The sequence below is a fragment of the Rutidosis leptorrhynchoides genome, chromosome 3 (assembly GCF_046630445.1).
Source record: "Rutidosis leptorrhynchoides isolate AG116_Rl617_1_P2 chromosome 3, CSIRO_AGI_Rlap_v1, whole genome shotgun sequence".
In the NCBI taxonomy this organism is placed as follows: domain Eukaryota; kingdom Viridiplantae; phylum Streptophyta; class Magnoliopsida; order Asterales; family Asteraceae; genus Rutidosis; species Rutidosis leptorrhynchoides.
In genome coordinates, this window is record NC_092335.1 from 613,780,663 (window position 1) to 613,793,108 (window position 12,446).

Genomic DNA, 12,446 nt, shown 5'->3' on the forward strand with positions numbered 1-12,446 from the left:
TGTTACGTTGGTACGTCGGGTAATCTCTCCAGCTTCGATCAAATCTAAGATTGGGATGTAACTCCTCTTCATGAATTCTCGAGTGCTCTATTACATGGTGAACGGGAAATATTATGTAGGCAATAAAAAATTGTGGTTCTGGTTCATAGTATGGCACGTGTTGATCATAATGTTGTTTTTATTCAGGTTGTGGTTCCGGTTGTGGTTCTTGATCAGGTTCTTGTTCATGTTCTTGTTCATATTGTCTAGACGATGATGCACCGTTCGTATCTGTATTTCTCTGCAAAACACATTAAACACAAAATTTGTGCATCCAAATATGCATTAGTGTTAGCAAAATAACAAATTAAAACAATTATAATAACATGTTTAATCCATATTAAACTTATACTCATTTCCATATTTTTATCAATTCTTCAATTTTTCAAATAAGCATATACGAAAAGGTATGCAAAGTTCATAAGTATTCAAATCAAATAACATGTTAAAATAACCATTATTAGCAATTAAACAAGTTTCAAATGGCATTTATTTTAAAATAATCAAGTTCATGAATTTTAGACTTAAAATATCCACTTTGATGCTCAAAAATCATATTTAGGATCAAGGTTTGGATCATTTAGCAACCTAAACATGTTACACTACTTAATTTAGCACTAATTCATAACAAAAATCGAGCATAACCTGTTTATATCAAAAAGCCCCAAATTGCTCAAGAACACAAACCCTAGATTTCTAAAATTTTTGAAGTTTAAGGCTTTAAATCATGTTAAATAGCATCAATCTAGGTTATACAAGCATAATATATGAATAATTTAACTCTAATTACACTAGAAATCATCAAAATTAAATTAGGTAAAAAAATTGCTCAAGAACACTTTAATTCGAATTTAAAGAGTTTTAGGGGCGGAATTGTTACCTTCTTTGAAAAACTTCTGAACAAACGCATGATTAGAGCGGATTATAGCAAGAAATTTGGTGAATTTTGATGAAAAAATGGTGAAATATGAGAGGGTTTTGGAGTGTGTTCGTGTATTTGTGTGTGTATTGTGAGGAGACAGAAGCAGATCGATGGATTTTATGAATCTGACCTGTTCAGGGTTCCCATGCGATCGCATGGGTTCCGAGTGTAAACCTCAGTGTAATTTTTTTTTTTTATAAAAACCTTTTACTTATAAAAACAAATAAATGATTTATTTAAAATTTTGTTTTTCCTTTTTATTTAGGAAGAGGTCGTTTCGGTATGTTTACCTAGTTCGTCCCTCGACAAAATTTTAAAATTTGTCATTTTAAAGCGATTGTTTTAAAAGCAAAGATTTTTGATTTTTTTTTTATTGTTTTTGGCATACTTTAGATCAATAAGATTAAAAATAATGATAATAACGCCCTTGGGTAAAACAATTTCGGTTCAACGACCTAGTCTTCAACTCACATGAATTTTAGAAATCATATTTTTAACTTAATGAAATAAAGTACATTTTTGTTTTTAAATTCACACCAAACTTAAATTTAAAATGCAAAAAATTTCATATAAATATTATTACTTTTTTAAACTTACATTTAAAATAATATAGTTATATATTAATTTTTTTAAAACAAGGTAAAAATAAAAATAAAAATCTTTTTGGTCTTTTATCCCACTTTAATCAATCAAATATTTACAAAAATATACGTCCCTATTTTGGGTAAAGTAATTTCGGCTATATTACCTAGTTTTACTCCTGATGAGTTTCTGAAATATTTTGAATTGATTGATTAACGATATTTATACCTTATGAATAAACGGTAAATTTTGCAGTGATGCATTAAATTTTTGTATGATATCAAGACTTTCGGTTTCGCATACCTAATTTTATTGAATATCAATTTAATACTTTATAGCGAACGATTCAGCGTTTATTATTAAAAGGTTAAAAGCAATAAATAAAAACAAATAAAAACTGTACATACTTACCTGTGAGATAGAATTCTCAGAGACCTGCTTTAGTCGACTCATAGGAGAGTCGTTCGGTTTGGTTTTCCATAGCTACATAAGTGTAACCTCGAATTTTCAATAACTTTTCTTCTAAACATATGAATTCTGCATAGAGTAACGAACTCGGTATTGGAATGTGTTTGATTGTTCAAACATTTCCTTTCGTGTGACCATTTTCCGCATTTATGACATCTTTCAAGGTGTCGTGCTCTTCTTTTTGTTGCGGATTTTAATTTTCCTTTACCAAAATGTATCTTATTATGATTCTTCCTGAGTTCTTTCCTTACTTCGTCCATTTTTCCTCTTATGAATGATACCAGTTCACTCGGAAAAGTGTTATTATTATGTTTAGTAATCATAGCGTGTAGTAGTAGACCATGGTTCAAATCAAAGGAATTCTTCATCTCGTAAAACCTAAAAGAAATAAAAATTCAGAATGGAGGGTGAAGACTAGTTCTTTAGGGTCTGCTAGGGAAAGACCATTCGGATTCCATTTTCAAGAACTACACGAAAACAGAAAATCTAACTCTAGACAGCATTATATTATCCTTTAAAACATTTGAATCTCCCCACACTTAGTTAGCTGTGGTGTCGAACTTGTGATTATCTTCATTATTAATTTCAATTGGAACATCAACAACTTGCATATCTCTGACTTTTTCTTCAAGCCATTTGTTGATTTCCTCTGTAACATTCACAAATTCAATTAACATCGCCTTTTCTTTAGGCGATAAATTGGATACTAATCTGTTACATAACTTAAAGTTCCCCTTAATCCTAGCATCTTGAATCCGTTTATAAAGTTTCTTCGTTGCACTGTTAAAAACGGGTTCATCTAATTTCGTATCAATAACGGGGTTTTTTGTTATCGGGTCATCACTAGGTGTTTCTTCATCTTCCCCACACTTAGGCGTTTTTATTGGTTCAACAGTTTTGGCTGGTGGAGATCTAAACTTTCGGTTCACAAAGGTGACCGATTTGTCACCATCCCTAAGTGTCATTCTACCTTCTCTTACATCAAAGAATGCCTCGATGGATGCTAAAAATAGGCGACTTAAAATTAGAGGAATATCAAGGTCTTCCTCCATATTAATAACTATGAAATTTGTACCAAAGGTCAAACTTCCCACTTTAATAAGTAAATTGTTAGCTATTCCAACCGGGTGTTTAATGGTCTGGTCAAATAATTGAACACCTATTTTGGTTGGTCTTAATTTACCCACACCTAATCTTTTGTATAAGGAAAGAGGCATAATATTTGCACTCGCTCCTAAATCTGCAAGCCCATTATACATAGCACCATCATTAAGCAAGCAAGAAATGATAAATTCACCTGGGTCTCCTACTTTAGTAAGTAGAGTTGGTTTGTTAACCTTTTCTGGGTGATCTTTTCTTGGTTCTTTCACTTCTACTTGAACTTCTTGTTCATATTTTTCTTTGTTTCTTGGAATGGGAGGTTTATATAGAAATTCTTCTTCATCACTCCAATTTGAAGCCTCCCCGTCTTCTAATTTTGGCTTTTCATATGTTGTTGAAATCATATTTATGTTCTCATTCTGAGGGTTTTCTTTGGTGGTGAAATTATGATTAACTTCATTGTGAACTTCCATCGGACCATGTATGTAATGTTTAACTCTGTGACCATTAACTTTAAATTCAATCCCATTTGAATTTATTAGCTCTATTGTTTCGTATGGGAAAACTCTTTTGACTATAAATGGTCCAGACCATCTTGATTTCAATTTTCCAGGAAATAGCTTGAATCGTGAATTGAAAAGAAGAACTCGGTCTCCTTCCTTAAATTCTTTTGAACTTCTGATTCTTTTATCATGCCATTTCTTCGTTCTTTCCTTATAGATTAACGAATTTTCATATGCATCATGTCTTAATTCTTCTAATTCATTTAGTTGACTTAATCTTAGACGTCCGGCTTCATGTAAATCAAGATTACATGTCTTCAAAGCCTAAAATGCTTTGTGCTCAATTTCTACTGGAAGGTGACATGCTTTTCCGTAAACAAGTTTAAAAGGTGTGGTGCCAATTGGAGTTTTGTAGGCTGTTCTAAAAGCCCAGAGTGCATCCACCAATTTCGTGTACCATTCCTTCGGATTCGACCCTACAGTTTTCTCTAGAATACGTTTTAATGCTGGGTTGGTATTTTCAACTTGTCCACTTGTTTGTGGATGATAAGCGGTTGAGATTTTATGAGTTACTCCATATCTTTTGAGAATTTTCTCAAGTTTATTATTACAAAAATGAGTACCCCGATCACTTATTAAAGCTTTCGGTGTTCCGAACCTAGCAAAAAGACGTTTTAGGAAGTTGACTACAACTCGTGCATCGTTAGTTGGGAGAGCTTGTGCTTCCGCCCATTTAGATACATAATCAATGGCAACGAGAATGTAGAGATTATGATGAGATTTTGGAAATGGACCCATAAAGTCAATACCCTAAACATCAAATACTTCACATACTTGAATGACATTTTGTGGCATTTCATCACGTTGACTTATTTTTTCGGCCCTTTGACATGCATCACAGGATTTACAGAGAAGGTGTGCGTCTTTGAAAATTGTAAGCCAATAAAATCCAGCGTCATAGACTTTTCTTGCTGTGAGTTGAGGCCAATAATGCCCTCCAGTTGGTCCTGTGTGACAATGGTTTAAGATTTGACTAGCTTCATCTCCGAATACACATCCGCATATTATTCCATCGGGACAACTTTTAAACAAATGTGGATCTTCCCAAAAATAGTGTTTTATATCACTAAAGAATTTCTTTCGTTTTTGGTACGACAACACTTTTTCAAGGAATCCACATACTAAGTAGTTTGCATAGTCTGCAAACCATGGAATTTCATTATAATCGATCTTCAATAGATATTCATCAAGAAAGTTATCTTGTATAGCCGATTCATTTAGAACTTCTAATTCAGGATTTTCAAGACGAGAAAAATGATCAGCGGCGAGATTTTCTACTCCCTTTTTGTCTCGGATCTCAATATCGAACTCTTGTAAGAGTAAGATCCAATGGATTAATCATGGTTTGACATCTTGTTTTGAAAATAGGTATCTAAGAGCAGAATGATCAGTATAGACCACCGTTTTATCTAGAACGAGATATGAACGAAATTTGTCAAAAGTAAAGACAATAGCAAGGAGTTCTTTTTCAGTAGTTTTGTAATTCGTTTGTACTCCTTGTAACATCTTACTAGCGTAATAAATAGGTTGAAATCGTTTTTCAATCCTTTGACCTAAAACGGCTCCCATTGCAAAATCACTTGCATCGCACATGAGTTCAAATGGTAGATTCCAATTTGGGGTTATCATGATCGGTGCATTAGTGAGTTTTTCTTTAAGAATATTAAAAGATTTGATGCATTCATCTCAAAAGATAAATGGAGCATCCTTTTCTAGGAGTTTATTCATAAGAGTGGCAATTTTAGAAAAGTCTTTTATGAAACGTCGGTAAAAACCGGCATGCCCTAGAAAACTCCTAACTCCTCTAACATTGGTGGGATGTGGAAGTTTAGCAATTACATCTACTTTAATTCTATCCACTTCAATTCCTTCCTTTGAAATTTTATGACCAAGAACGGTGCCTTCTCTAACCATGAAATGGCATTTCTCCCAATTAAGAACTAGATTTGATTTCTCGCATCTAATAAGCATTCGTTCAAGATTAGCTAGACATGTTTCAAAAGTATTAACGAAGACTGAAAAGTCATCCATGAAAACTTCCATGCATTCTTCTATCATATCGTGAAAAATCGCCATCATGCACCTTTGAAAGGTTGCAGGGGCGTTGCAAAGTCCAAATGGCATGCGTTTATAAGCAAAAGTACCATAAGGGTACGTGAATGTGGTTTTCTCTTGGTCCTCGAGTGCGATTGGAATTTGAAAATATCAGGAGAAACCGTCAAGAAAACAATAGTAACTATTTCCGGCTAATCTTTCCAACATTTGATCAATGAAAGGTAAGGGAAATTGATCTTTTCTGTTGGCGTCATTTAATTTTCTATAATCAATACAGACACGCCATCCTGTTACAGTCCTAGTAGGAATAAGCTCATCTTTTTCATTTGTGATGACAGTCATGCCACCCTTCTTAGGTACACATTGAACTGGGTTTACCCATGGACTATCAGAGATTGGATAAATTAAAACTGCATCGAGTAGTTTATTAATTTCTTTCTTAACAACATCTTGCATATTCGGATTTAGTCTTTGTTGGCGTTGCACATACGTTTTATGACCTTCTTTCATAAGGATTTTATGCGTGCAATACGAAGGACTTATGCCTTTAATGTCATGAATCTTCCATGCAATAGCTGGTTTATGAGCTTTTAGCACAGAAATGAGTTGAGTTTTTCATTTTCCGTAAGAGAAGATGATATTATTACAGGTAATTCAGATTCACCATGTAAATAAGCGTATTCCAAATGGTTTGGAAGTGGCTTTAACTCTAATATCGGTGGTTCTTCTATCGATAATTTGTATCGATATCTGTCTTCTTCTTTTAACATTTGAAGTTCTTCTATTGTTGGTTCGTAATCATTAGCCATGAGTGTAGCTAACATTTCAACTTCATCAATTCGTTCATTTCCTTCTCCTAAAGAACATTCTCCCGTTCCTTGTAATTCTGGAAATTCTTGTAACAATTCTGCATGTGAATCTATGGTTTGGATATAATAACATGTATCATCTGCAGATTGCGGTTGTTGTATGGCTCTATCCACAGAAAAGGTAACACTCTAGTCCTCTATACTTAGGGTCAGTTTCTTACCGAACACGCCTATTATTGCTTTAGCCTTGTTTAAGAATGGTCTTCCTAATATGAGAGGAACTCGAGAATCTTCTTCCATGTCCAGAATAACAAAGTCTACTGAAAATACTAAAGTACCAACTTTAACTAGCATGTTTTCCATTATCCCTCTAGGATATTTTACTGATCGATCGGCTAGTTGTATGCTTATTCGTGTTGGTTTTAATTCTCCAAGGTCTAGTTTAGCGTATAGTGAATATGACATTAAATTTATACTAGCACCTAAGTCTGCCAATGCTTCTATTGAACTAAGACTACTCAGAAAAAATGGAATTGTGAAACTTCCTGGATCACAGAGTTTTTCTGGTATCTTATTCAACAGCACTGCAGAACAATTAGCATTCATTGTAACAGCCGAGATTCTTCCATTTTCTTTCTATTTGTGATTAGATCTTTCAGGAATTTAGCATATCTTGGCATTCCTGAAATCACATCCATGAAAGGAAGATTGGCATTTATTTGTTTAAACATATCCAAAAATTTAGATTGCTCGGTTTCAAGTCTTTCTTTTCTCATTTTACTCGGGTAAGGAAGCGGTGGTTGGTATGGTTTAACATAAGGTTTCGCCTTAACTGTGTTATCTTCATTAACCTTTTCAACTACTGGTTCTATTTCCTTATCTTGCTCAAGCTGTGGTGCTTGTGTAGTAGGAATAGAGTTATCAGAAATTACAGGTATTTCAGGTGGTTTAAGTGTAATACCACTTCTCGTGGTAATGGCTTTAGCTATTTCATTCCAGGGGTTAGCATTTGTATCGCTGGGTAGACTTCCCAGTTTTCTTTCACCTATCAACCTTGCTAGGTTGCTCACTTCTTGTTCCAGATTTTGGATTGAAGCTTGTTGATTTCTAAATGTTTGAGCATTTTGTTCATTAGTTTGTTTCTGAGATGTGAAAAACTGCATTTGAGATTCAACTAGCTTCGACATCATATCTTCTAAATTTGGCTTTTTTATCATCGGTTTGTGGTGGTTTATTTGTAAAAATAGGTCTTTGCTGGTTGTAAGTATTATTAGATACTTGTTGATTGCTAGGACCTTGTTGGTTGTTGTATGGAACATTTCGGTTATAATTCTGATTTTGATTGTAGTTTGGTCTTGGCGGTTGATAATTATTCTGATAATTATTTCCAGGCCTTTGGTTCATGTATGAAACATTCTCTCTTTGTTCCATTGTTTGTTCAATACTGAGACAATCTTTTGTCAAATGTGGTCTAACACACTGCTCACAACTAATTCTAATTGCGTGAATATCTTTAGTCATCTTTTCCATTCGTCTCTCGAAAGCATCTATCTTTGCGGAAATGGAATCAAAGTCATGGCTAGAATCGGCTCTAGCCGCTTTAGATGACCGAGGAATATCTTTTTTCTGGTGCCACTCATGTGAGTGGGAGGCTGTGTTATCAATAATTTTGTAAGCTTCAGTTACGATTTTCTTCATAATGGAACCACCAGCTGCTATGTCGATGTATTTTCGTGTAGTAATGTCCCATCCTTGGTAGATTATTTGAACTATTTGATAAGTGTCTAAACCATGTTGAGGACATCCTCTCAACAACTTTCCGAATCTTGTCCAATCCTCATATAGAGTTTCATTTAGCTTTTGCGTGAACGTAACAATTTCTCCTTGAAGTTTCACGACTTTAGATGCCGAAAAGAATCTTTTAAGAAATTTCTCAACTAAAACATCTCATGTGTCAATCGCTCCTTCAGGTAACGATTCTAACCAATCTTTGGCTTCTCCCTTTAAAGTCCAGGGAAATAACATGAGATAGATATGTTCATCCTCAACTTCTCTAATTTTGAATAGAGTACAAATCCTATTAAAGGTACGAAGATGTTCGTTTGGATCTGCCTTCGGCGTATGATAATGCTAAAAACGAACATATATATCACAGCATTATCCTTCAAGAAAGACAAGCTTTTAGTTGCAATTGTTCTATTTACAAGTGATATTCGTTAAAATAATAAAAGGTGAAGACAAAAGACAGATTCGACGATTTGAAGACGCAAACGACCAAAAAGCTCAAAAGTACAAAGTACAATCCAAGTGGTTCAAATTATTGCTGAGAAACGTCCAAAAATTACAAGAATACAAGCCGCAAAACGCAAAGTACAAGATATTAAATCGTACGAAAGGACGTTCGAAAATCCAGAACCGACACCTGAACCAACTATCAACGCGCGACGCAACGGGCCTAAAATTACAAGTCAACGATGCACAAGAATATAATATAATATATATATAATTATATATAATTATATATATTATATTACATAATAAAATAAACCAGCATCCCACGTTTTGCTAAACAAAAAATCTGGATCCAGCTGGCCATGCGATCGTATGGCCTGGAAGAACAAAAATCATGCGATCGCATGGCTATAACAGTGAGGCCAAGTGCTATAAAAAGGCAGTTTGCTCGACATTTTATGTACACCATATTCAATCTTATCTCTTACTCTCTCAATATATATTTATATTTTAATTATAATTTTAATTTTAATATTAACTTAATAATAATAAGGTTATAGTGGCGAATGTTTTAAGTATATATATATATATATATATATATATATATATATATATATATATATAAGTCAAAATTCTGTCCGTGTAACACTACGCGATTAATACTCATTATAAGTTATGTTCAACCTTTTTAAATTAATGTCTCGTATCTAAATTATTATTATGTTTATTTAAGCCGAAGTAATCGTGATGTTGGACTAAATATTAAGACGGGGTTATTGGGCTTTGGATCATAATTGGGGTTTGGACAAAAGACCGACACTTGTGAAAATTAGACTATGGGCTATTAATGGGCTTTATATTAATTAAATGATATCTCGTTGATTTAATATAGAGATTTATAATTTGACGTGTTTATATATAACCACATACGCTTGACTGGGTACGGTGGGCGGGATATCTATAAATACTAATAATTATTCATTTGACCGGACACGGGGATGGATTAATAGTCACTGGACTCATTAAAACAGGGGTGGATTACATTCAAGGGTAATTGGTGTAATTGTTAACAAAGTATTAAAACCTTGGATTACACGCAGTCGATAACCTGGTGTATTCATTAAACAAAGTATTAAGACCTTGTTACAGTTCGAATCCCCAATTAGTTGGAATATTTGACTTCGGGTATAAGGTTAATTTGGCGAAGACTCTCGCACTTTATAATTATGACCGATGGACTATTTTGCACAAAACTAGATGGACATATCGAATAATCCAGGACAAAGGACAATTAACCCATGGTAATAAATTAAAATCAACACGTCAAACATCATGATTACGGAAGTTTAAATAAGCATAATTCCTTTAATTTATATCTCATCGTACTTTTATTTATCGTCATTTTATTTATCTTACTTTAAATTATTGAACTTTTAATTATCGCACTTTTATTTATTGCACTTCTATTTATCGTTATTTACTTTACGCTTTAAATTAAGTTATATTTATATTTAATATTTTACATTAGGTTTTAATTGTGACTTAAGATATAAAATCGACAAACTGGTCATTAAACGGTAAAACCCCCCTTTTATAATAATAATAATATTACTTATATATATATATATATATATATATATATATATATATATATATATATATATATATATATATATATATATATATATATATATATATATATATATATATATATATATATATATATATATATATATATATATATATATATATATATATATATATATATATATATATATTTATACAAATATAGTTTAAAATATATATAGCGTTAAACTCAGCTAGCTCCCTGTGGAACGAACCAGACTTACTAAAAACTACACTACTCTACGATTAGGTACACTGCCTATAATTGTTGTAGCAAGGTTTAGGTATATCCATTCAATAAATAAATAAATAACTTGTGTAAAATTGAAGCATATTTAATAGTATTTTGTAGTAAAATATAATCTATTTCGTACTACACACCTCGCACACATCAAGTATTTTTGGCGCCGCTGCCGGGGAACTCAACAACGCCGAAAGCGAAACACTATATAAAAAAAATTTAGTTTTAAGATATTTTAGTAAAAATATAATATTTCTTATTTTGTAAAAATATTTTGTTAAAAATACAAAAATATAAAAACATAATATATATATATATATATATATATATATATATATATATATATATATATATATATATATATATATATATATTTAAGTGTTTAAATAAAAGAAAATATATATTTTTATATAAAGTATAAAATTATTTTTTTTTAGTTCTTAAAAATTTAAGTTTATAAATATTACTTATATTATTAATTTGGTAAAGATTATAAAGTAAAAAGTAAAAAAAATATATTAAATTACACGTTGAACTTGTCGATATGAACCTGCGTGTGAACTGAGCCTGAACCTCATACGACCTCATGAGATTGGCCCTTTAACCCCATGCGACCGCATGGACTAGACTGATAGGTCTGATCATTAGCGGGTACGGATTAGGGTTTGTGTTTTTAATTATTATTATTAATTAATAACCTAATTAGGGTTTATGTATTTAATTAGTTATTTATATTAGTTTATAATTAGTAATATTAAGTTTTAATATTATTGTTAATTTTATAAATTAATACTTTTATAAAATAATGATATAAAAATAATATTTTTATAAAATTTATATTTTTATCATTTTAGTTATAATTTGTATTCATTTTTCGTTCGTAACTAGTTTTAAACTTAGTTTTTGCCATAGTTATTTTATATTTCTAGATTCTTAAGCTTTGCCGTAAAATCTTTTAAGTGCTTTTTCTTTAGATTAAGATTTAGGCGCTTTAGAATTTTACGACGTCGCTTATCGCTTATAGTATTTAATAGATTTTAGTGCATATTTAAGTTATTGCCGTTTTGAATATAGAATTCCTTTAAGCTTTAATTCCTTTAGACGCAATTTTTAATATTTAGTTTTTAGACTTTTAAGTTTCGACGTTTTACTTTCTTTTTATTATTTTTTGACCTTTTATTTTTCGACGTTTTTTGACGCACTCTTTTTCTTTCTTATTTCTCGACGCTCTAGTTTTTAGGACATAGATTTTATCTTCAAAAATTTCGACGAAAAATTATTTTTAGCGGTTAAATTGATAGACATCCAAAATTTTCCGGTTCGTAGTAATAGTTGGATTTGTTAGTAGCGAGTTGTGGGCTTCCGATTTAAAGGGTCCTGGCTACCTGCTGCATCTATTCGCTATTCGAAACGTGGGAAAAATCAGAAAAGTCTATTAATTTGATAACTTATATAATTTTTATTTTTATTTTTATAACTAATAGGATATTCAGTGAATGCACCGAGCAAAACGTTCACCACCTTTCATACATTCACCACCTGTAACTCGATCAAGGCATCTAGCCAACATTGTCGCCGTTGATTTTTCTTTAGAATCGTCATCTAGTCGACCAAGTACTCCAATTCAAATTTCCGATAATCTATTTTTTGAACCCGACCTCACAATTGAGAACCCGGAGGATATTCAGGGACAATTCGAAGATCCTGAACCACTAATTATTCCTCCTGAACCACAAATCATTCAACCAGAGATTGTCGAGGAAGAAACCATTAAATCAGAATCCCCTAGTGATTCAGATTCAACAAAC